This window comes from Bos javanicus, chromosome 27, assembly GCF_032452875.1.
Source record: "Bos javanicus breed banteng chromosome 27, ARS-OSU_banteng_1.0, whole genome shotgun sequence".
Lineage (NCBI taxonomy): Eukaryota > Metazoa > Chordata > Mammalia > Artiodactyla > Bovidae > Bos > Bos javanicus.
This window is the reverse complement of record NC_083894.1, coordinates 19,784,590-19,810,353: the sequence shown is the minus strand read 5'-3', so window position 1 is coordinate 19,810,353 and position 25,764 is coordinate 19,784,590. Positions and strand designations below refer to the sequence as shown.

General features: G+C 41.1%; 1 long non-coding RNA gene across 1 annotated transcript; it reads left to right on the top strand.

Annotated features, from left to right (window-relative positions):
• The first annotated feature begins 104 nt into the window (after window positions 1–104).
• Window positions 105–25,447, top strand: LOC133239922 (uncharacterized). The gene is made up of 3 exons (XR_009734032.1): window positions 105–248; window positions 9,058–9,121; window positions 20,129–25,447. It is a non-coding gene; the product is annotated as an uncharacterized LOC133239922 (long non-coding RNA).
• The last annotated feature ends 317 nt before the right edge of the window (window positions 25,448–25,764 follow it).

The window sequence follows — 25,764 nt, the reverse complement described above, 5'->3', positions numbered from 1 at the left end:
GCGCGGTTCTGCGCTTCGGCAACCCGAGCCGCCTGCCGCCGCCTCCGCGCCCCTGGCCGGGCTCGGGTCGCGGGAGCCAATGCCGCTCGCTTCCCCCGGAGAAGGCCAGCCGGCGCAGGACTATGGGGGTCACTGTTCCCCGAGACACAATGGGGGCCTTGTGTCCGATGTGGCCTCTTGGAGGACAGAAGGGGCCAGGCGCTGCTCCACACTGCCCATCGGCTTCCTTCCAGAGCGTCCCGGCATAGGTGAGACTTAAGGGTGGGTCAGGAAAAAAGGCTGCCACGAGCACTCCAGACGCAGTGTGGCCCGATGGGCTCTGACTGTTTCAGCACAGCCGGCAAGGCACTAGGGACGAAGCTGGAAATGTAGCAACAGTGTTAGCGCCCTAGAACGCGCTGTTAAGTCAGGCATCTCACATCAACCTGTGACTTCACTGTTGGAAGTGACGCTTTCCCCTGGCACTAAATTGGGTTCTCATTTGCCATCCTCACTTAGCTCTAAAGGAACTGAAAGATACAGACACAAAGCATCCATTATATAAGGGCTTCCCAGGTGGCTCAGTGGTGAAGAATCCCGCTGCCGATGCAGGAGACGCGTGCTGGATTCCTGCATCAGAAAGATCCCCTGGAGGAGGAAATGGCAACCCACTTTAGTATTCTTGCCTGGAAAATGCCATGGACTTAGGCGCCTGGCAGGCTATATATAGTCCCCTAGGGTCTCAAAGAATCTGACAGGACTGAGCACATGCACACACACACACCCCACATCCATTACAAGGTATTATTTTTTTCCATTTATGAATTTGGAAAAGTCAAAGAGAAGAAATGTGCCCCACTTCTCCTGCCTTTTTTTCCTTGCAAACTTGTGTGTAAAGTTTCACCATAACTAATATTTCACAAAACTGTTCGTAGTTCTTAGAATAATATCTATCCAATTTTTTTTTCTAGCTCCTACTCATCTCCCTTTCTACCTGGCTTGTAAATTCTTTAGCTAGAGACATTGATTGTTTATCTCTTTTTGTCCAGTACATCCTAGGCACATTGCACTGCAACCTTCCAAATAAATGTTTACTGAATCAATACAAGGTTGTACCTGTTTTTAAACTTCCAGGTCCTCTTCACATACCTTTTATCATTTCATCCTCCTCCCACTCTGGGAGGCAATTAGAACAAGTTCAGTAAACTAATGTTTGCATATGGCAAAACTGACCCAGGGTATAATTTCTTATTACAAGAACAATAAGAATAGTGTCAGGAGCTCTCCGGTTTCCATTCAGCCTCTGACTTTGGGCTCCTCATTTATGAAATGAGAAAGTCACCAGCTTACATAATCTCAAGGGTAGCTTCCATCTCAGAATTCCATCAGTGCTAGGAATTCTATATCCATTCTGAGGGGATACATTCTGAAAGAGATAATAACCTTGGAATTATGTGATTTCAGGGTTTTTCTATGTCTTATAGTGACGAATTTTTGCATATAAGTCTTTTGGACCTTACATATTAGCATAGGTGTTTTAAAGCACCCAAAACACAAATTGGTGAGTAAAAAGATATAAATCTGAAAAATATAAATAGCCTAGTGCTAAGAAAAATTTCCAGGTTGGCTCACAAAAATAGCTTCCATTCATCATAGCTATAAAATCAGCATTAGGTGAAAAATGAGTCAAGAATTGCATTCCATTTATTAGGATAAGTTAACATAGAATAGGCTAGAAATAAAAATAAGGAAAGAAATCTCAATAAATAAGTAAACATTTGGGTTTGATCTAATAGTTCCCTGAAGAATCCTCTTTGACTTGACCCCCAACCCCAATCACTATCGAGCTTATTGGATCACAAGCTGTGTTGACCCCAGTCAGCCACACTGCACTTTCTGATGCTTAAACTGCCTCCTATCCCCATGTTTCATCAATTCTCTGAACCACCAGCTGGTGGGGCAGAAGAAATTGAAGAAAGCAGCAAGAGTTGGAGGGCAGTGGGGAGTGAGAGAAGAGACTGCTGCTGCTGCTAAGTCACTTCAGTCGTGTCCGACTCTGTGCGACCCCATAAACGGCGGCCCACAAGGCTCCCTGGTCCCTGGAATTCTCCAGGCAAGAACACTGGAATGGATTGCCATTTCATTCTCCAATGCATGAAAGTGAAAAGTGAAAGTGAAGTCGCTCAGTCGTGTCCGACTCTTAGCGACCCCATCGACTGCAGCCTACCAGGCTCCTCCATCCATGGGATTTTCCAGGCAAGAATACTGGAGTGGGGTGCCATTGCCTTCTCTGAGAGAAGAGACTACATCATTGAAATGGCTGACTATGTTGACCTGAGCTAGGGCAGAAAGTGAAACCAGCCATTCATTTAGTTAAGAAGCACTGATATGAACTGACTGATGGTCATGCACAAGGTACCATGGCAGAGGCTGGGAAATTGAAGGGAGACCCAGAGGAGGAAGATAGGAAGTTCCACAGCAATGATAAGGATAACATCAAGGAGGTGAAAAGTAGACCGATAAGATGGCAACAGAGCCTGTGGAAATGCCAAAAGTAGCCTCAGGGAGACTGATCCACTTCCTATATTTGTCATATTAATTATACAGAAAATAATAAGTGAACTCAGGATCATATTCTTAATTCCTCAAATATGGTACTGGTATGTTTGTGATGAAGCACAGGCCATTTGGATAAACGTTGCCCCTCTGTCTTCACAGAATAGAATCTCTCTAAGACTTCAATGGTGTTGTGTATTACCAAACTTCTCCTGGAGAACCTCTTCTTTAGAAGTTTTTGCAAACTTTCCTTATATGCAAAATCACACAGATATTCTAGCTGCAGATAATACTGCTATTGGAATTTTTAAATCCAAACTTGATATTCACTGGGAACTTTCCGAAAATGCTGTGATCTTCAGCGACCCGAGGAGATTTGGAGACATATCAAACACTTGAAAGACGTTTTCCGGAATTCTTATATTTCTCCTGAGGCAGCTAAAACTTCTGATTTGGAGTGAAGCCAAGAGCTCTTTCCTCAGGAGGGTAGTAATGCTAATGATTATAAACTCAGGAAAATCCTATTCAACACTAATAAGCCCCAGCTGTCCATGAGGATCTGCATAGAGGAGGGCACCCGTCTCTATAGAAGCCAAGTCTTAGCTCGAAGCAGACTAGATACCCAGGATCAAGTGAGAGCTACATTTGGGTTTCTGCAAAGAAACAGCATCCTCACTTCCAGGATTCTTATAAAGTCGTTGATGCCAAATACCAATGTCTTCTTTGGCCTTGCTCTACACCAGATATAGAGAACAAGCGCACTGTGGATTGCAGGCAGCTCTGCCCTTTTTCTAGGAGCCAAAGGGGAACCTCCGGGCCAGCACAGAAGGAGTGCTAACTCTGTGAACAGGCAAGGTTTTAAAATAGAATGTTGGGCCCAGAACCACCATGCTCCCCTGACATCAAGCCCTGATGCTGAGATATACTTTACATTTTGATCCCATTTTCATCTATAATAAGTTTCCCTCTCTTTAGATGGAGTTAGATACATGTGTGGGGCAGATTGATAATCATCACAGGCTCCCTAATCATCAGACTTTTGCAAGTATCTGTGCACAGTTCAAATTTTTGTAAATTCAGTAGGTTCATCAGCTTCTATGAAAGTATTTGTAGTAATTCCAACAAAGCCCTATGGAGCCAGGATTCTTTCTGCCTGCCAACAATCTGGAAGCTTCTGAGCCCCAGTTCCAGTTCACTCAAGACTTCCCTGACACGTTTTGATTAGTGAAACAGAACATTAGAAACATTAGAGATCAAAAATAAATAGAATTTTTAAATAAAATGTGGTGTGGCTCTATATGGAATACTATATGAGCTTGAAAGCTTTTTCCCAAAGGATATTTAATGACATAGAAAGATGCTTATAACAAAATTTTAAGCCAAAAAGCCAGATACTAAACTGTATATACAGTGTGATCTGAGTTGTTTTTCAAAATGAGTGTGTATGAACGGATAACCCACAAGGACCTACTGTGCCGCACAGGGAACTCTGCTCAGTGTTATGTGGCAGCCTGGATGGGAGAGGGGTTTGGGGAGAATGGACACATGTATATGTATGGCCGAGTCCCTTTGCAGTCCACCTGAAACCATTACAACCTTGTTAATTGGCTATCCTCCAATATAAAATAAAAAGTTTAGAACAAAGAATCTGAGATCCTAAATGACCATGTGAAGGAGACCTTCCTGACATCCTGAAGTACTTGAATCAGGAATTTTATGTACCAGATTTTAAAATCTTTTTTGTTTTTAATAGCAAGAAAAAAAAGTTCAAAAAAAAATGAGTCTGTGAGTATGTGTGAAAGTAAGAAGAAAAAGTATAGGCATAACAATTACATCTGGGTGGTGGATTTGTGGGAGATTATAATTTTGGTTTTTTATAGTTTACAACTATTTATATTACATATTTTAACAATTGCAAAGAATGTGTCCTTTAAAAGGTCATTTCAAATAAAAACAAATAATAATCAATAAGCATGTCATAGTGTCAAGAGTCAAAGCAAATTTTTTTGTGGAGAAAATTTTAGTTTATTTTTTTTAAACTACTGAAGAGTTAAAAGAACTTTTAAATATGTACTTCCTAAAATTTCAAGTCAAATGTAATCTTCCTGAAAAGTAATCATTTTTCAAGCATAAAATTGGGCTTATTTTCCATGAGGAAACAATAAAAACAATATCACGAATGTGCATCAATAGCTGGAAAAAGAAAAGAGGAGGGCACGCCCTCTTGAGCTGTCAGGATTTTGGCAACAATATTTTTACAATCAAATTAAAAAAAAAAAAACAACACTGAAAGATTTTTCTATGAAATATAATCCAGCTTTGAGGAAGGTTCTATGGTGCTTCAAAGCCAATGTGCTATAAAAATTATTTAACTGATCTTTTAGTAAAAATCTGAGATGCGTCTTTGGTGTTTGGGTCATACATAATTAATAAAACCTTATCTTAAACTCCCTCTTTTTAAAATTTAGATGCAGATGCTAAATACTAACAACATGCATATAAACACAGATCTTGTGACCAGGACAATTTGAGATTTTTAATAAACAGATAAAGAGTTGTTCTTGGGTTACATGAAGGTTTCTTGTGGAGATAATGAGTAATTTTGAATACTGGCCCTGCAAGGAAATTTTTCTATCTCTTCTTTGGCAGAGAGAATATTTTTGTAAAGAAAAATGGTGAACAAGATTCATGCGAGACGGTGAACTAACAAGGTTCTGACCTGGATCTAACGTGCGCAGCAGCACGCACGTTTGCTTTCAGATTCGGCATGTATTGATTGGCTGTCTTGCCCTTGTAAAGACTTGCTTCAAGAGCTTGAACAGAGCAGACAGAGGAACCCGATCCTCTGTCCATAAAACCGATCACGTTTATTTTCAAAATTTCGTTCCTGACCACTTGGTCACTTTTCAGAGTCTGCGTGAATAATCACCAACTTATGAATGAATGATAGTCCAAAAGTCGTACTGTAAGAAGTTGTTTAGTGCTCAGATTTCACAAATGATGACAACATTTCTGGGTCATTCCTCAGAATGTTCTGCAAACAATGGTACTAATCACCCTACTCCTTACACTGTATTGCAGTAGTCCCCAACCTTTTTGGCACCAGGGACCCGTTTTAGGGAAAACAGTTTTTCCGTGGAGCAGCGTGGGCAGGAGAGGCTTTGGGATGATCCAAGCACATTACATTTAAGTATGGAATAACATTTGAGTCCATAATACCTGAGTTCTACATGGGGGTGGGGGGAGTAATAGATGATCCTCTTCCAATATAAATGATCAACATGAGTTGTGCTGTGCTGTACTTAGTCACTCAGTCGTGTCCGACTCTTTGTGACACCATGGACTGTAGCTCGCCAGGCTCCTCTGTCCATGGGGATTCTCCAGGCAAGACTACTGGAGTGGGTTGCCATGCCCTCCTCCAGGAGATCTTCCCAACCCAGGGATCGAACCCAGGCCTCCCGAATTGCAGACAGATTCTTTACCATCTGAGCCACCAGGGAAACCCTCAACATGAGTTAGGTATCCAGAAAAAGGTGTTCCTAATTGATCCATAGAAGCTGTGTTTGCATTATCAGTTACAATACAGACTAATTGAGGGGCTATTTCAAAAAAAACATAGGATTTAGGGAAAACAGTCTATTCACAATAGCTGATGGAGGTCTCCAATAAGCAGGGTTCTCAAATTCGAGAAGCTGATCCACATAAGAGCATCGGCCTCTAGGGCCAGACTGCCTGGTCTTGAATTCAGGCTCTCCCACTTATGCAGGGAATAAGCTTGGGAAGTGCTTAACTTCTCTGTGCCTCAGTTTCCTCACCTGTAAAATGGGAATTAATGACTGGATTGTTATGAGGAATCCAGGCATAGTGAATTCAAAGCAATTGGAGTACTGCCTGTCACCTGTAAGCTCTTGAAAACCTCTCTTCCTGGGCCTATCTCCTCTTCCACCTCACTTCTCATTTCTAACTCAAAATAGGCAGAAAGCAAAACACAACAGTTCTCACTAATCGGCACTAACGGTGTTTGGGGGTGGGACAATTAATTCATAGTGCAAGTCTGACCCACAGACCATCTGTTATCCCTGATCTCTGGGCACTAAATACCCATGGAACACCCCACTCATTGTGACATTCAAAAATGGTGTCCCTGAGGCTTCCCTAGTGGCTCAGTGGTGAAGAATCACCTGGAAATGCAAAAGTCACGGGTTCTATCCCTGATCCTGGAAGATCCCACACACTGCAGAGCAACTAAGCCCATGGGCCACAACTACTCAGTCTGTGCTCTAGAGCCTAGAAGCTGCAACTTCTGAGCCCACGTGCTACAACTAATGAAAAAGCCCACCGTGCCCTGGAACCCAGGCTCAGCAACAAGAGAAGCCACTGCAGTGAAAAGCCCAGGCACCACAACTAAAGACCCAGCACAGCCAAAAATAAACAAAAAGGGTGCCCCTCCCCAACAATATTTACAAATACCTGCTCATTCCAAATGCCCACCTGAGTTAAGGATCACAGTAGATACTTATCACTTACTTTAATAGATGTCAGTTGAAGTTAAAGGGGGAAAAATGGAAAGGGTGGTAGATGAAATAGACAATAGTGACGTTAACGACTACTGTTTGTCGAGTCCTTACTATGTGAAAAGCTCATAACAGGCCCATAAGGAGAAGAAGAAATGAAGATTTTAAACATTAAATAACTAACCCGGGTCACAGAGGTGTCAAGGTGATATGGGAATTTGAATTCATAGTTCTTTTACACCATATCTTGTGCTCTTGCTTATCAACTAGGTAGCTTACTGCTTTAAGTCAATTAAGCTAAGTCAACTGACCCTCAGAACAACACAATCAGTTTGACCAAAGACCAGATTTTGTGCAACATGAACACACTTGTCTAAACATCTATATGGTAGGCTTTAAGCATGTTTTTGCTCATCCTGAGCTCTAGACTCTTGACTTTAAAGATCAGGTGGAGTTCAAACAGTTTGTAGAAAAATATAGATAGCAATACCTGTAAGACTTTCTATGAAATTCACAAAAATTGCCTGGAGACTAATTGAATTCTCAGTCTATAAAGTAAGAGGAGTGTAAGTCAGAAGTCTTTGGGTCTTTCTAGCCTGTGGATATGACTTCCACTGGCTCATGTCTCCATTTGCCCAGACAGAAATTCCTGTCTCCAGTAATGTTCCCCCCAGGAGTGTCTAGACATTCCTAAACGCTTGCTGGATACACCCAGGAACACCTGTTCTCCTCAAGCTCCACTCCAGCCTCTGTCTTACGAAAGCCCCACCTGGGAGATAACCTCTTTATCGTCATTGCTACTGGAGCTTTCAGTGAGAAGGTTGATACGCATGCCAAGGGATTCCTTTCCTTGCACTTCCAGGTTGACCATTTGGAAGGGGAGGGGCTTTGCTGGGTTTCCCACAGGGGTGGTCAGGATGCCTCTCTCCCCAGTTCCAGGTCACATTTTTCTGGATTGCAAAACAGCTCTGCTTGAGTCCAGAGTCCACAGAATTTCTCATGAACTCCTTTAGTTTGAGGCTCATCCATCTTTCCTTGGGCTTCCCAAGTGGTGCAGTAGTAAAGAATCTGTCTGCTAATGCAGGAGATGCACGTTCTATCCCTGAGTCAGGAAGATCCCCTGGAGGAGGAGCTAGCAACCTGCTCCAGTATTCTTGCGGGGGGAATCCCATGGACAGAGGAGTCTGGTGGGCTACAGTCCATAGGGTCACAAAAAGTTGGACATGACTGAACAACTGAGCATGCATGCATGCATCTTTCCATTGATATTCAAACCTGGCTGATGAAATAATATGTCAGTCATGAATTCTGCTGTCCTTGCCTCTAAAGAAAATAAAAGCAAAACCCCTCATTTTACTGGCTAACTTTACATGTCTGCTTGACCAGGCTAAGTTATCCAGTTGTGGGGTCAAACAGCAGTCTACTTGTTGCCATGAAGGCAACTTTTTTTTTTTTTTTTTTAGCTGTGATTAACATTTAATTCAGTAGACTTTGAGAAAAGCAGATTACCTTCCATAATGTGGGTGGGCTCCATCCAGTTAATTGAAAACCTTAAGAGGAAAGACTGAGGTCCCTAAAGAGCAAAAAATTCTGTCTCCAGACTGCCTTTGAGCTCAAGACTGCAACGACTCCTGCTGGAATTTACAGCCTGCTGGCCTGCCCTGCAGATTCTGGACGCCTAGCCCCACAATCACATGAGCCAATTCTTCAAAATAAATCTAGACCTAAATACAGAGATACCATAGATATATATATATGAAATTGATGTAGGGAGTACATATAGGATAATAGGATATCTTTATAGGATAATAGGGAAGAGGATAATAAAATATATACAGGATATTAAGATTACAAAATTAACATATAACTATGTGTATATAATATATCCTGTGGTATCTTCTATATATTAACTATATATGTATGATAGCTTCTATACATTTACTATATATATCTCCTGTTGATTCTGTTTCTCTGAAGAACCATGACTAATATACTTATTCTCTTACAGAGGATCCAAAAGTACTCAACCAGAGCAAGTCAAAAGATGCTCAGAGACTACACCTGCTTGCAAGGTCAGCAAACCAGACGTTGATCAGTGACCACACTGAGGTCCTCTGAAGCTCTGTTTTATGTCGTAGGTAATGATTTGTAGGAGATCGAAGGTGGGTTAGGGGCTCAGTCTCGGTTTCTCTCACCTAGGGCAAGCATTGCTAAGGAGATCCCCCTGCAGTGGCCTTGAACCCTGTTGTTCTTCCCCACCCAGCTGGCACGGGGTAATGGCTTCTTCAAGAACCTTCCTAGCACTGTGATTTGTACTTCCACCACTACTATAATTAGCTAACCTTTATTGACCGTTTCCTCTTTCACCCAGATGTCAGCTGGGATATGCTCACTCTCTGAGATCAAATTAGCTGGAACCCACAGTCCAGGCCCCATGCAAGCCCACATTTCTGCAGATTTTTTAAAAATTAAATTTACTTATTTTTTTATTGAAGGATAATTGCTTTACAGAATTTTGTTGTTTTCTGTCAAACCTCAACATGAATCAGCCATAGGTATACATATATCCCCCTCCCTTTTGAATCTCCCTCCCATCCCCCTCCACATATCACCCCTCTAGGTTCATACAGAACCCCTGTTTGAGTTTCCTGAACCATACAGCAAATTCCCATTGGCTATCTATTTTACATATGGCAATGTAAGTTTCCATGTTACTCTTCCCATATATCTCACCCTCTCCTCCCCTCTCCCCATGTCCATAAGTCTATTCTCTATGTCTGTTTCTCCATTGCTGCCCTGAAAATAAATTCTTCAGTAGCATTTTTCTAGATTCCATATACGATATTTATTTTTCTCATTCTGACTCACTTCACTCTGTATAAAAGGTTCTAGGTTCATCCTCCCAATTAGAACAGACTCAAATGCATTCCTTTTTATGGCTGAGTAATATTCCATTGTGTATATATACCACAACTTCTTTATCCATTCATCTGTCGATGGACATCTAGGTTGCTTCCATGTTCTAGCTATTTTAAATAGTGCTGCAATGAACAGTGGGATACATGTATCTTTTTCAATTTTTCTGCAGATTTTTATATGAGGAAGAAATTCAACATAGGCTTTAGGGTCCCATTGCCTCTCTATCATGGCTTGTCATCTTAGACTTGTAACTCAATTCTTTCTCTAGTTCTTCATAAAACATCTCAGACCAGATATTTGAGATGATATATAATGATACTGAGGATATATTGTTTTAATTTTTAGGATTGCTTATTTCACATCACCCAGCACAGTACTACCAATCTGAAAAAACATATCAATGTAGTGAATAATATTTGAGACATGAATTATTCATATTCATACTTGAGATATGAATTATTTCCTTACATTTCCTTTTACCATTATCTTTCCTCCCACTACTCAAGCAGCTGTAGTACCTTTCACTTAAAAGGAGGTCAGATAAAAAATTAGACCTCAAAAGCCCTTGAATAGCAGAGAGTTGAGCCGAGAGCCACAATACCTGGAAAAAAATGATTTCTCAATTCCAAAAACAGAGCTTTAATTATCAACATCCAAAGCCCGAGGGAGAAAAACGTAAAGTTTACCCTCAAACAATATATGGTGAAGAGAAGGATGAAGAGTCCATATTCAGCCACACAAGAAGAGGATGAAAGACTTTTCCTGCCGTGGGAAAGAACTTCAAAGGGGAGCGAAGAGGCAGAGGGTGAGTCTGTGAGTGTTTGATGCTTCACTTCCCGCCTAGGCTGAGTCCAGTGGTGAAGACAACTGGAAATCCAAGATGGGTTTAGAGAACCCGAGGCGGGAAAGGACTAGCTCTTCCCTCTCAAAGCAAAGCCTGGGAAGCCTGCAAGTCTCTTAGAGAAAGTAGCAGCAGCAAAATCTGAGAGATGCCCAGACAGCTGGCCCAAGGGCAGCCTCAGGGGCTGCCAGGGTTTCATGGGGACAGAGACAGAGAAGTACGACAGCCCCTGAGAGCAGGGTGAGGATGACATCCAGGCCAGGGGGCATGAAGGAATCTGGGATCTCCACCCCAGTGAGCAGGACCCAGAGTGGCCTGCATGGAACAGATCATCAGGAGGGTTATTGGGAGATCAGTGGTCCCTTGAGCACAAGCAGGTACATCCAGAGGCAGATGGGAGAGGGTGAAGCTCAGCATCATTTCAGAGACGGACACAGGCTGACTGAGGACCCAGCATCCTCTTCTGGCCTGGATGATTGTTAAAGTCTCTTCATTCTGGAACTCAGGTCACTGCCTGGGCAGAAAGGAGGAAAAGAGTTGAGGAAGCATAGGCAATGAGTGAGGGCAAAATCTCAGGCGGCACTAGTGGTAAAGAACCTGCCTGCCAATGCAGGAGACATAAGAGACGTGGGTTCAATCCCTGGGCCGGAAAGATCCCCTGGAGGAGGGCATGACAACCCCCACTCCAGTATTCTTGCCTGGGAAATCCCATGGACAGAGGAATCTGGTGGACTACAGTCCATAGGGTTGCAAAGAGTTGGACATGACTGAAGCAACTTAGTATGCAGGAAATGATTGAATCATTGATCACCACCATCTATGGAATTTTACTCTAACTGAGCTAACCCTGAATCAGATTATTTTTGTCACTGTTCATTAAAAAAAAAAAAAAAGGACACACAAAATTTAGTTCTTATAGAGAAATGAAGTTTCAATTTTGCATACCTGTGCAATATATAGGGAAGGTTAATAAAATTTTTACTTAAAACTTCAGGCATTCCTGCTGTTGAAGTGCCAGTGCATTCACACCAGGGGTTCTCACTGGCCCTTCAACCAGCCTTACTTCTTACTTCTGGTTTTCTCGTTTACATTCACTTCTCTACTCCTTTACACCCAGTTTGCCTTGGGAATTCCAAGTTCTGCAGGGTGCAGAGCAAGTCAACTTGCTCTGCAAGTCAAAGTATTGGAGTTTCAGCATCAGTCCTTCCAATGAATATTCAGGACTGATTTCCTTTAGGATGGACTGGTTGGATCGCCTTGTTATCCACCCTCACAAGAGTCTTCTCCAACATCACAGTTCAAAAGCATCAATTCTTTGGCACTCAGCTTTCTTTATAGTCCAACTCTCACATCCATACATGACTACATACAAAGCCATAGCTTTGACTAGACGGACCTTTGTTGACAAAGTCTAGGGCAACACAAAGAATCTTCCTATGGAACAAAATCTGTCCCTAGAAGTCACTTGGGTGATGAATGGCATCTTCCTCCTTTACAACTATGTTGTACATGACTGAAGCAGCTCAGCACACATGCAGGGAGAAACACTGGGCTGGATGAAGACTCAAGATTGCCAAGAGAAATATCAATAACCTCAGATACGCAGGTGACACTACCCTTACGGCAGAAAGCAAAGAAGAACTAAAGGCCTCTTGCTGAAAGTGAAAGAGGAGAGTGAAAAAGTTGGCTTAAAGCTCAACATTCAGAAAACTAAGTTCATGGCATCTGGTCCTATCACTTCATGGCAAATAGATGGGGAACCATTGCAAACAGTGACAGACTTCATTTTTGGGGGCTCCAAACTCACTGCAGATGGTGATTGCAGCCATGAAATTAAAAGACTCCTTGGAAGAAAATTTATGACCAACCTAGACAACATATTAAAAACCAGAGACATTACTTTGCCAACAAAGGTCCATCTAGTCAAAGCTATGGTTTTTCCAGTAGTCATGTATGGATGTGAGAGTTGGACTATAAAGAAAACTGACTGCCAAAGAATTGATGCTTTTGAACTGTGGTGTTGGAGAAGACTCTTGAGAGGGTTGACAGCAAGGCGATCCAACCAGTCTATCCTAAAGGAAATCAGTCCTGAATATTCATTGGAAGGACTGATGCTGAAACTCCAATACTTTGACCACCTGATGTGAAGAACTGACTCACTGGAAAAGACCCTGACACTGGGAAAAATTGAAGGCAGGAGGAGAAGGGGACGACTGAGGGTGAGATGGTTGGATGGCATCACCAACTCAATAGACATGAGCTTGAGTAATGGACAGGGAGGCCTGGCATGCTGCAGTCCATGGGGTTGCAAACTGATGCATCAGTAATGTGCTAGTTGCCTTTTGTACCTTGCCTCTCAATAACCCAAACAAGAAAGCTGAAGGAGGCTCAGAAGGAAAATAGAAAGAGACAGAGGTCAGAAATTGAGTGGGCAATATTCGGACACTGTCTCCCTATTCTGAAATCCTACACTGTTAGCCATTGTACTGCAAATATTCCTAGTCCTTGCTTAGGTACTTGGTTAACATCCCTGAGGATGAAGTCTTGATCATACCATTTCTTCCAAAGCCTTGGATTCCATCCAGCCTGCTTAGCCTGATTTACTGGTTAATGAAACAGCTGATGGCTGTGGACTCAGTGTCCCCAGCCAGGAAGCTCATTGTTTGCCTTCTCATTTTGGCAACTTGCTCAGTGGTACCGTCAGCCTTACTGCCTCTGAGGCCTGGGGGAGTCTTTTAATTCCCTTCTGATGAGAACAGTCATCTCCTGCTCTGAGTTTCAACTGAAATTTGGTAGTGAATATTTCCTGTGCATCTCTCTGGGAGCAGTAGCTAATGGGTGATATTACTGTTTAATCTTTTTATGTCGCCCCCTGTGGACTACCAGCATCACCCAGAACAGGGTTCTTGCAGCCTCCTTGGAGGAAAAATGATTCCAAAAGGGAGTGGGTTTATGCTGGTTCCCAGCCAATGTTCTCACCAAATAGAGGCGGGAGGAGAGTTGTGTAAATGTACGGAATCTTGCAAATTAGTTGGCCCTAGGCTGAAAAATGGAGAAAGCAATAGCACCCCACTCCAGTACTCTTGCCTGGAAAATCCCAAGGATGGAGGAGGCTGGTAGGCTGTAGTCCATGGGGTCGCTGAGGGTCAGACACGACTGAGCGACTTCACTTTCACTTTTCACTTTCATGCATTGAAGAAGGAAATGGCAACCCACTCCAGTGTTCTTGCCTGGAGAATCTCAGGGAGATTCTGGTGAGCTGGTGGGCTGCCATCTATAGGGTTGCACAGAGTCGGACACGACTGAAGTGACACAGCAGCAGCAGCAGCAGGCTGGAAAAATTGTATGTTCAGAAATGCCTAACAACTCATGAAAAGTAGACACTTCAAATATTTTCTCATTTCTAAGAAGACTGAAAAATAGAACACGTTGCATTTAACCTTGGCAATCTAATGATCATTACAAATTTATCTATTTCAAGGTTATTTCACTCTGAAAAATTAAGTTTTGAGTTTTTGAAAAAATCTTAGAAAAAAATCTTTCATGAGTTAATACACTGTGCTGTGATAACAGTCAAGTAGATTAAACTCAAACCCAACTTGATTAATTTCTGTTTTAAAAACTCTTATCAATTCTAACGTAAAATAAAAATTAAATTAAAAAAATAAAAACCCTATTTACCCCAGGTAGGCAAGCTTTTTTAATAATCAAAAATCAGTGTAATTCACCATAGTATTAGACTGAAAAAAAAAAAAACCCTCTCTTTTAAAAAAATTAATTTAATTAGTTTATTTGTTGGCTGTGTTGGGTCTTCACTGCTGTGCAGGCCTTTCTCTAGTTGTGGTGACTGGGGCCCACTCTCCAGTTTCAGCGCAGGCTTCTCACTGTGGTATCTTCTCTTGTTGCTGAGCACCGGCTCCAGGGCATGCGGGCTTCAGTATTTGCGGCTCCCTGGCTCTAGAGCACAAGCTAAACAGTTGTGACCCACAGGTTTAGTTGCTCCTTGACACATGGGATCTTCCCGGGTCATGGATCAAACTTGTGTCTCCTGCATGGGCAGGCAGATTCTTTACCACTATGCCACCCTCAGATCAGATCAGATCGGATCCGTCGCTCAGTCATGTACGACTCTTTGCAACCCCATTAATTGCAGCATGCCAGGCCTCCCTGTCCATCGCCAACTCTCAGAGTTTATTCAGACTCACGTCCATCGAGTCGGTGATGCCATCAAGCCATCTCATCCTCTGTCGTCCCCTTCTCCTCCTGCCCCCAATCCCTCCCAGCATCAGAGTCTTTTCCAATGAGTCAACTCTTCACATGCGGTGGCCAAAGTACTGGAGTTTCAGCTTCAGCATCATTCCTTCCAAAGAAATCCCAGGGCTGATCTCCTTCAGAATGGACTGGTTGGATCTCCTTGCAGTCCAAGGGACTCTCAAGAGGCTTCTCCAACACCACAGTTCAAAAGCATCAATTCTTCGGCACTCAGCCTTCTTCACAGTCCAACTGTGAAGTCCATACATGACCACAGGAAAAACCATAGCCTTGACTAGACGGACCTTTGTTGGCAAAGTAATGTCTCTGCTTTTCAATATGCTATCTAGGTTGGTCATAACTTTCCTTCCAAGGAGTAAGCATCTTTTAATTTCATGGCTGCAGTCACCATCTGCAGTGATTTTGGAGCCCAGAAAAATAAAGTCTGACACTGTTTCCACTGTTTCCCCATCTATTTCCCATGAAGTGGTGGGACCGGATGCCATGATCTTCGTTTTCTGAATGTTGAGCTTTAAGCCAACTTTTTCACTCTCCTCTTTCACTTTCATTAAGAGGCTTTTGAGTTCCTCTTCACTTTCTGCCATAAGGGTGGTGTCATCTGCATATCTGAGGTTATCGATATTTCTCCCGGCAATCTTAATTCCAGCTTGTGTTTCTTCCAGTCCAGCGTTTCTCATGATGTACTCTGCATATAAGTTAAATAAGCAGGGTGACAATATACAGCCTTGATGTATTCCTTTTCCTATTTGGAACCAGTCTGTTGTTCCATGTCCAGTTCTAACTGTTGCTTCCTGACCTGCATACAGATTTCTCAAGAGGTAGGTCAGGTGGTCTGGTATTCCCATCTCTCAGAATTTTCCACAGTTTATTGTGATCCACACAGTCAAAGGCTTTGGCATAGTCAATAAAGCAGAAATAGATGCTTTTCTGGAACTCTCTTGCTTTTTCTGTGATCCAGTGATGTTGGCAATTTGATCTCTGGTTCCTCTGCCTTTTCTAAAACCAGCTTGAACATCTGGAAGTTCATGGTTCACGTATTGCTGAAGCCTGGCTTGGAGAATTTTGAGCATTACTTTACTAGCGTGTGAGATGAGTGCAATTGTGCAGTAGTTTGAGCATTCTTTGGCATTGCCTTTCTTTGGGATTGGAATGAAAACTGACCTTTTCCAGTCCTGTGGCCACTGCTGAGTTTTCCAAATTTGCTGGCATATTAAGTGCAGCACTTTCACAGCATCATCTTTCAGGATTTGGAATAGCTCAACTGGAATTCCATCACCTCCACTAGCTTTGTTCATAGTGATGCTTTCTAAGGCCCACTTGACTTCACATTCCAGGATGTCTGGCTCTAGGTCAGTGATCACACCATCGTGATTATCTGGGTCGTGAAGATCTTTTTGTACAGTTCTTCTGTGTATTCTTGCCATCTCTTCTTAATATCTTCTGCTTCTGTTATGTCCATACCATTTCTGTCCTTATCGAGCTCATCTTTGCATGAAATGTTCCCTTGGTATCTCTAATTTTCTTGAAGAGATCTCTAGTCTTTCCCATTCTGTTGTTTTCCTCTATTTCTTTGCATTGATCGCTGAAGAAGGCTTTCTTATCTCTTCTTGCTATTCTTTGGAACTCTGCATTCAGATGTTTATATCTTTCCTTTTCTCCTTTGCTTTTCGCTTCTCTTCTTTTCCCAGCTATTTGTAAGGCCTCCCCAGACAGCCATTTTGCTTTTTTAGCTAGAAGCCCTGAAGAAAACCTTTGAATATCATCTCAATAGATACAGAAAAATCATTTGACAAAATCCAACATCCATTTCTGATTTAAAAAAAAAAAAACTCTCAGCAAACTGGAAATGGACTGGAACTTATTCATTTGATAAAGGGCATCTACAAAAACTATAGCTAATGTCATACTCAGTGATGAAAGATTGAAAGTTTTCTCCCAAAGGTCAGAAGCAAGTCAAGGATATAACTATCCTTATTACAGTAAGCATTTCACAGTATAGACAGGGAGCAAATCATCACACTGAACCCCTTAAACTTATACAATGTTATATATTAATTATATTTCAGTAAAACTGGAAAAAATTGTAAATTAAAATGGGCAAAAATTTTGAATAGGCACTTCAAAGAAGATACATGAACAGCAAATAAGCACATAAAAGTTTGCTCAAAATAATTAGTCAATGCGGAAATGCAAATTAAGACATAATAAGATACCAGCTCACACCTATAAAAATGGCTAAAATTCAAAAGATTAACCATATCACATGTTGGCAAAGATGTTCAGCAACTAGAATTCTAACACACTGCTATTGGGAATGTAAAATGGTGCAAACGCTTTGGAAAACAGTGTGGTAATCTCTTAAATAGTTAAACATATACCTTCCATTTGACTCAGCCATTCCACCCTGTTAGGGAATTTTAAATGGAGGAAGTCTTGTTCAGGCTTCAGAAGCAGGAAAGCAGGCTTCTGACCCCAATTCCGTGCCTTCATGCAAGCGTAGCAAGTCAGGCAGCACTTTAGAAGAGAAAGGGAGTGGGTCTTAGAATTCTTGAGCTCCTAGAGGTCTGTCCAGTCTCCCAGGGGCTAATAAAATCCTGCAACTCACAAGGTGAAACAAACAGCATTGTAAAAGTTAAAAAAAAACCTGCATTTTTGCTTACAAACTGATGACGATACCAGCTTTCAGCCTGGGATTATAAGCCTGAGTGCCCCAAACTGCAATTTGAAGTCTGTCATGGTGTGGACACGTTGCTCAGGACATTTCCCGATTGGAACTACACATTGCTGTTAATCAGGGACTTGCCAGGGCTGTTTAACTCTGAATGTTGTTCAGCCCAATTTGGTGATGTATATGCTGTTACTTTTCTCTATTGTTTTTATTTCTCTTCTCTTAATGACTGTATATTGTAATTAAGTCAAATAATCCTCTATTAAATATCAAATTTGTTTGTTGTGTGTGATGAAAGCGGTTTCTTTTGTTAAAGAATCCTTCGAATCTAAAACATAAGTAAAACTTTCAGGAAAACACACTTGCAGGTATTTAACCAAAAGAAACAAAAGAATGTGTCTATACAAAGATTGGTACATGAATGCTCCTAGCATGCTTATTTATAACAGGCAAAAACTAGAAATAACTCAAATGTCCATTGCCAGGTGAGTGGATATAGAAATTGTAACATAACCATACAATTGAATACTATTCAGCAATTTTTAAAAAATGAGCTATTTTCTCATACAACATGTGTGAATGTCAAAATACTTATGCTAAATGAAAGAAGCCAGACTCTCACCCACCCACACACATACACATAAAGACTAGACACTGTATAATTCTATTTATATAAAACTCGAGAAAATACAAATTAATTTATAATGACAGAAAGCAGAACAGTGGTTGTCTGGGGACTGGGAAGGGGGTTAGCTGGAGGAGAGTAGAGAGAAAAAGAGTCAGAGATGACAAAGGGCACAAGGAAACTATGGGTAATGATTCACTCTCGATTGTGGAGAAGTTTCCATATGTGTCAAAACCTATCAAGCTGTAGAACTAGTCAATTACAATGACCTTAGTGCTAGTCAATTACAGCTCAGTGAAGCTGTTATACAAAATCCCTTTTAAACTATTTTAATTTATTCAATTATGGAAAATCTGCCTTTTCCTATATCCTATATTTTCAAATTAAAAGAGTTAAGTTACTTTTGGAAATGCTTCAAGCGGTCATTTTATAAGGGCATTGACACATTTGAATGGGATGACTGAAAATGTAAAACGGTACAGTGAGAGCTGTCAAAGGCAAATCTGTGTCAGCAAAAGGTCCCAAATGTTTCAGCGTGACCAGGTGCCAGGAAGCGTGCTATAGGTGAAGCATGCAAAGGCTTTGTCTTTAGGGACTCAGGCAATTTGGACGCTAAAGAAATATTGGGCTCCTACGGAGAAGGCAATGGCACCCCACTCCAGTACTCTTGCCTGGAAAATCCCATGGACGGAGGAGCCTGGTGGGCTGCAGTCCATGGGGTCGCTAAGAGTCGGACACGACTGAGCGACTTCACTTTCACTTTTCACTTTCATGCATTGGAGAAGGAAATGGCAACCCACTCCAGTGTTCTTGCCTGGAGAATCCCAGGGACCGGGGAGCCTCGTGGGCTGCCATCTATGGGGTCGCACAGAGTCAGACATGACTGAAGCGACTTAGCAAGGAAAAGCCAACCTAGGAGAATCCATGACTTACAGGTTGGACTGTCGAATTGGAGAAATATAGGCACTGACTGACCGCAGAAGCATGCTCCCTGTCTTCCAGGGCTTGATTGCACTCCTCAGCCAGCCCTCACCCGCCCAGGCAAATAATAAAGGATTCTCTTGGACAAAGTATATTCTCCTATGCTCTTCTTTCTCACTCTCTGGAAAGCAACCACAAAGCCCTGGTCTGGGGTATGAAAATCTGCACAGAGATCCCTGGTGTTCCTTGTCCCCTAAAAAGCCCAGAAGCACAAAGGGGACCAGAGTTATCCAAGTGTATGCTCTTGATCTGATTTTTCTGTTTCTGCCACTTTCAAAAAGATTCAATGTGTTATTGGCAATAACACTGTATTTATAAACTTCAAAGTTACTAAGAGACTAAGTCTTAATTTCTTTTACCACACACACACACAAGTGATCATTGTGTCACGTGATTGAAGTGTGAACTGAGGCTAGGGAGGCAACACAGAAATGTATCAAATCAGCACTGTTGTACCCCTCAAACTTACACAATGTTGTACCTCAATTGTATCTCCACAAGAAAGAAAAAGATTCCATGGGAAAGCTGTGCTGACCGCGGTGGCAGTGGGAAGAGCCACTGTGTACCTGTGGTCCCAGCAGAAGTGCGTGCGTGCTAAGTCACTACAGCCGTGTCCAGCTCTTTGCAACCCCATGGACTGTAGCCCTGCCAGGGTCTCCTGTCCATGGCATTCTCCAGGCAAGAATACTGGAGCAGGTTGCCAAGCCCTCCTCCAGGGGATCTTCCCAACCCAGGGATCAAACCCACATCTCTTTTGTCTCTTGCATTGGCAGGTGGGTTCTTCACCACTAGCACCGCCTGGGAAGCCCCAGGAGCAAATAACTTTGGCTCCAACTACAGACGTGCAAAATGGTGGCTTCAGCAAGGCAAATCAACGATGAAGATGAGTTGAGGGAACGTTCTATTCCAGTAGGAGATGGAGATGAATGAATACTGACTGCTCACTGGAGACTCTAGGGTCCAGCCACAAAGGACTCAGCTGTCACACCAGGATGGGACAATTGACTATAGCCACTGAAGGGCATCCAGCCAACCTCAGAAAACTGGAAGTCATCTAGATCCTAAGGAGAGAAAAGTAAAAAATCTCAAGTCTTTCTTTGTAACTGGCTCAGAATTCGCTTTTACCTGTTTAAGTTGTCCTAAATCTGTGATTTAGTTGTCCTAAACCTGTGATAAAATTCTGGATGTAAGTATCATAGTTTAAATCATTGTTGCACATAGACTGTCCTGCCACCATGGAAATAGACTTCATCTGCACTGTCCCACCTGTTAGCCACATGTGGCCACTGAATACTTGCAATGTGATGAATGTGAATGCTATTGAATTTTCAACTGTATTTAATTGTAATTTGTATATGAATAGTGACTTGTAGCTAATGGCTACAGTATTGAATTTTTTTCACCTATCCTGAAACAGTCTGCCTTTTAACTGATGGTAATGTTGCCCTGAGTGAATTTTAAGAAACAAGTTAAATTGCTACAAAGAAAAAACACCAATATTTTTGTATTCCATATTTGAGAGCATCTCAAAACTGGTACATTTGTTCTTATTCCTGTTGTGTTTTGGGGTTTTGTGACTACTAAGAGAAAATTTTAGAAAAGACACATAGCTGTTTCTTTTCTTTTTAAAGGAAAAGCCATTAATTTCATTACATTAGAGAGTAGTTTCAACTTTTACATAGGTGAGCAAGAAAGTTATAGCAGATATATGTTATTTTGTTACTCAGTATTAATTTACATTTGTGCTGGTAACAGAACAATGGTTTGTTTTTCTGTCAATAGAACAATCGTTTTTTGTTTTTGTTTTTTTTTATCAGTACCACCCAAACCTATCCACCTCTTTCATTCTGTCCCATCACTTAAACACAGGGAGGAGTAGAAATTTTCTCATCATCCAATCAGAGCCAACCAAGTGAAATGAGATTTTTGTAGGGACTGTAGAGAAAAGACAGCTCATGTCAGCAAGACTGCTGGGAAATAAGCATAATGTGAACCTGGAGGGTCCATGTGAGGCCTGAGGGAATCACCAACAAAAATGCAGTCAGGACCCAAAATTCTTCATTTGTAGAAATAAGCAACTCACGTATAAGGGTTAAGATCTTTACATTTTACTGATTGTGGATTTACTGTCAGCCTTCCTGACAAAGCTGGAAAAAGACACGGGGTCTATGTTAGTTCATTTCACTTGGTGGCTGCCTGGTAAATGGTGAATTAACCAATTATTCAAATCACCAAATATTTACTGAACTCAATTCTGTAAAGGTGCCAAAAGAAAAGCTCCCTGTCCTCAAGGAGCAATGAACCCTGTTGAGGAAGTTAGACACAAATATCTGCTCATGCTGAGAGTTGACAACACAAGATTCAGGATCATAAAGAAAGAGCAAGCACAGGGTTAATTGCCAGTTAAGTGATGGGTAATAGGCAATGAAGAATTTCTGAGCAGAAAACAACTATTCAAGCAGAGATGATCAAATGGACATTTTACAGGGGAGATGGTTTGAATTTGATCTTAAAAGATGCTTAAGCAGGCTTCTCTAGTGGTCCAGTGGTTAAGAATCCTCCTGCCAATGCAGGGGACGTGGGTTCATTTCCTGGTCCAGGAAGATCTCACATGCCAAGGGGCACCTAAGCCTGTGTGCCACAACTACTGAAGCCTATGCACAGCAACGAAGACCTAGCACAGCCAAAAATAATTAAAATTTTAAAAGTTTTTAAAGGTGGCTAAGCTTTGGGTTGAGAAGGGGATGACAGAGGATGAGATGGACATGAGTTTGAGCAAGCTCCGGGAGTTGGTGATGGATAGGGAGGCCTGGCATGCTGCAGTCCATGGGGTCACAAAGAGTTAGACATGACTGAGTGACTAAACTGAACTGAAGCTTTGGGTGGATGAAAGTGTGAATGAAGCATACTCTGAAAGGCATGAGAACAGGGAAATGCAGAAGTTTCCTATCTGAGAGTACAGGGGGAATTAGGATGAAATTGCTTATGTCAGAGCCATCAGTAGTCTTTAATTATGAATCTCAGAGAAGCGAAACATCTCAGGTATTCAGGACTTAGAATACTAAAATTTTTAAAAATAGATACACTTCAAGTTTTAAAAGATCAGAAAAAAAAATTTTTTTTTCTGATTTCCATTACTTGTAAAACTATATTCTCAGGGACTATCATTTGGAAAAGTAATCATCTTTTCCTATTGCTTAAGTTTAAACTAAGTCCCTGTGGTTTTGCATTAAATTTCAATTATTTAAATAAACAACAGACTCATTTCTCTCCTCGTGAATGTAAGTGTTCATGGTAATTTTCAATGGGATGTGTGAGAAAAATTCCATATCTTTGGCTTTGACAACCTAATTTATTTTTTCAATTTCTATGTTTTTCATTGAGATTATGTACCACATGGGAAATAGTTTTCTCTGTCTCTTTCATTTCTCAACAGCCTATCAGGTTTCCAGGTTTTTTCTCTCATCCCAGTAACCTGAGGTCCAGTTTTAGTTTCTGAAGTCCACAAGGAACCTTGATTCAGAGCAGTGCTGCCCAGAACTTGGGCCCTGGTTCCCTGTATATGTGCCTGTCTGGACATGACAGAAAACTGGTTCTTAGAAGTCGATTGCCTAGTTGTAAAATACATACTTTTCTGTCTAAGAATGAGACCAGGACAAAAACCTTTCCATTTGCAGAGGGAGTCTAGTAAAAGAAAAATGAAAACCAAAAAAAAAAAAAAAGTATCTGTAATTGGGAAGGAAAATTGTCATCTTCTTTCCTTTCCAAACAGTGCTGGAGGCATATGTCAATATGTACTAAGAACAGAAAAATGTCTCTTTTTTTTCCTTTTTCTTTTTTAATCCATGTAGTTAGTGTGAGACAGCTGCAAATCCTCACTTTCATGGAAACAATCCCACACCCTTATTCACCCTCAAGCTCTTTTTTCCAACTCAGATCGGATTCTTTTCCCTTTCATAGGCTCATAAAATGTTGAACCTCAGGGATCATTTAGTCTTATTTTATAAACGGAATGAACAGATGAGGATGATACCAGAAAACCATGGGAGAATTTACCCGCGTATCCTATCTTCTGCCCTTGTACTCTTGAACAAGTTCAACATACTTCAGCAACATTCAGCTTTCTTAAAAGATCTGCTGGTTTTAAAACTCCAAGTCTTGGCACAGGCAGTTCCCTTGCCTAGAATGACCAGCTCTTCCCTCATCAGAAACACACCTGCTCATTCTCCAAGACCCAACTCGAAGGTCAGCTCATCCTCGGAGCCTTTCCCAGTTCTTTGAGGCGATTGCTGTCTTATGACTCCCGTGTTTTCTTAGAGTGCCCGGCACTTAGGGAGACATGGCCCTTGTCATGGTATAATACAATAACCTTTTACATATTCTGACATTCACTGGACCATGAGTGACTTAGTTTCAGCTTTTCATTTCTACATATGCATTCCCTAGGATGGTACTTGCCACAGAAATAAGATAACTAATAGCTGATGACTGAATGATTGGCCAGAACTTGTGTACAACTTCCCTCATGTCTAATAGATGGGTTACATTATTATGAGGTCTGATTATTATCTAAACTGAAATCATTACTTTGAATAATGAGCCCCATACCTTTTGGATAATTAACTAAATTAGCGTGATTGCTTGTTTTGGAACTTCTTTGATATATTTGTTGAATAAATTATTAACCACAACCTACTATTCACTAACTGTTTATTAAATTCAAGAAGTATAGGGTCTTTTAGACTTATCCCTAGAAAAACTGAATCACTGGACTCAGTAAATGTAAAATAAAATTAGAGTTTGGTTACTTTTGCCTTTTTGTAAGAAATTTCTTTGTCCTCCATTAACTAGATATGATTAGGCTTCATAATCAAGTTTTGTAATTTATTATCCTCATGGGGAGTTTTCCTCCACTTGTAAGTTCTTTCCCTAACCCAAGTATTTTGGGGACTAGGAAGAATAGAGTTTAATACATATAATTTCTAAGATGTTACCAAATATAAGATGTAGGAAATTTTAATTAAAAAAATTATTTTATATTGGAGTGTAGCCAATTAACAACATTGTGAGAATTTTGGATGGACAGCAAAGGGACTCAGCCATACATATCCATGTATCCATTCTCCCCCGAACTCCCCTCCCATCCAGCCTGTCACATAATGTTGAGCAGAGTTCTCTGTACTGCACAGCAGGTCCTTGTTGGTTATCCATTTTAAGTGTAGCACTGTGTACACATCCATCCCAAACTCCCTAGCTATCCTTTCCTCCCATGCTTCCTCCCTGGCAACCGTAAGTTTGTTCTCTAAGTCTGTAAGCCTAAAACTTAATTTTTTAAAAGTTATCTCTAACCTTATCTTCCAGTCCAGTGGTGAAATGGAAATTATTTACCCTGGGAACTCTGACTGCCTTACTGATGAATCATTCCTGCTGTGACATGAGGCCCCAACCCTGGGTTCCTGTGTATTCTCTCCATTGCCATCCCTGGTTTTATATGTTTATTTAAAATGAGCTAGATTGGTGCAAACATTTCAGCCCCTATCAAGAGGCCACTAACCTGTCTGAAAAGGGAGCTCATTAGGGGTGTTGAATAAATCTTTTGGATAAAAATCAAAGACTACATAAAACTTGGTATAAGCAAACTCTGTAAGCACACATGGAGCCAAAAATAAATGTTGTATATTGGCAAAGGCTCAGCATTCAGAAGTCAGGCTATGAAACTTCTGGTGTAAGTTTCCAACTTTCCCTGTAAACCAAAAATGTTAGTATTTGCAGTTTTTTATGGTTCTAACCATGTGCTCCTTACTGCAGAGAAATACTGAGATTTTAAAATGCTATTTTTAATCTATGTTTTACTCTATTAAGCCAGGTGATATATTGGTGTTTTGGACACACTGGGAAAGAAGTCTGTAAAATCTACCTTATAATTTCCTAGAGTGAGTTTTACTAAAGGTAAAATCATATCTCCTCATATATTGTGCTACCACATGTTTTCCTCCTGATACACAAAAAGATTGTAACACTTTTGCATCTTTATCTCTGAACACCATGCTTCACACTCTTTCTTATTTTACATAAAAAAGTAAATAAGTAAACGTGTATTTGTGTATATAAATATACATGTGCGTGTTTATATTTGTCTATATATTCGGTGTGTGTTCATACATAAATATATATATACAAATCTGTACATACGTAGTGAGCTTTATGAAAATTACATTTTAAACAAATCACCAGATAGATCTCATTGACTACTGAAGGCCTATGAGTGAAGTTATGGAAATAGTCATCTAATACTAAAACACATGAAGTATGTTTTCTCATTTTGCATTCTGATCATACCTCCCCATCCCATTCCACCTGGAAATAAGAGTGGAGACATACTGGGGAAAGATATTTATACATGGATGTC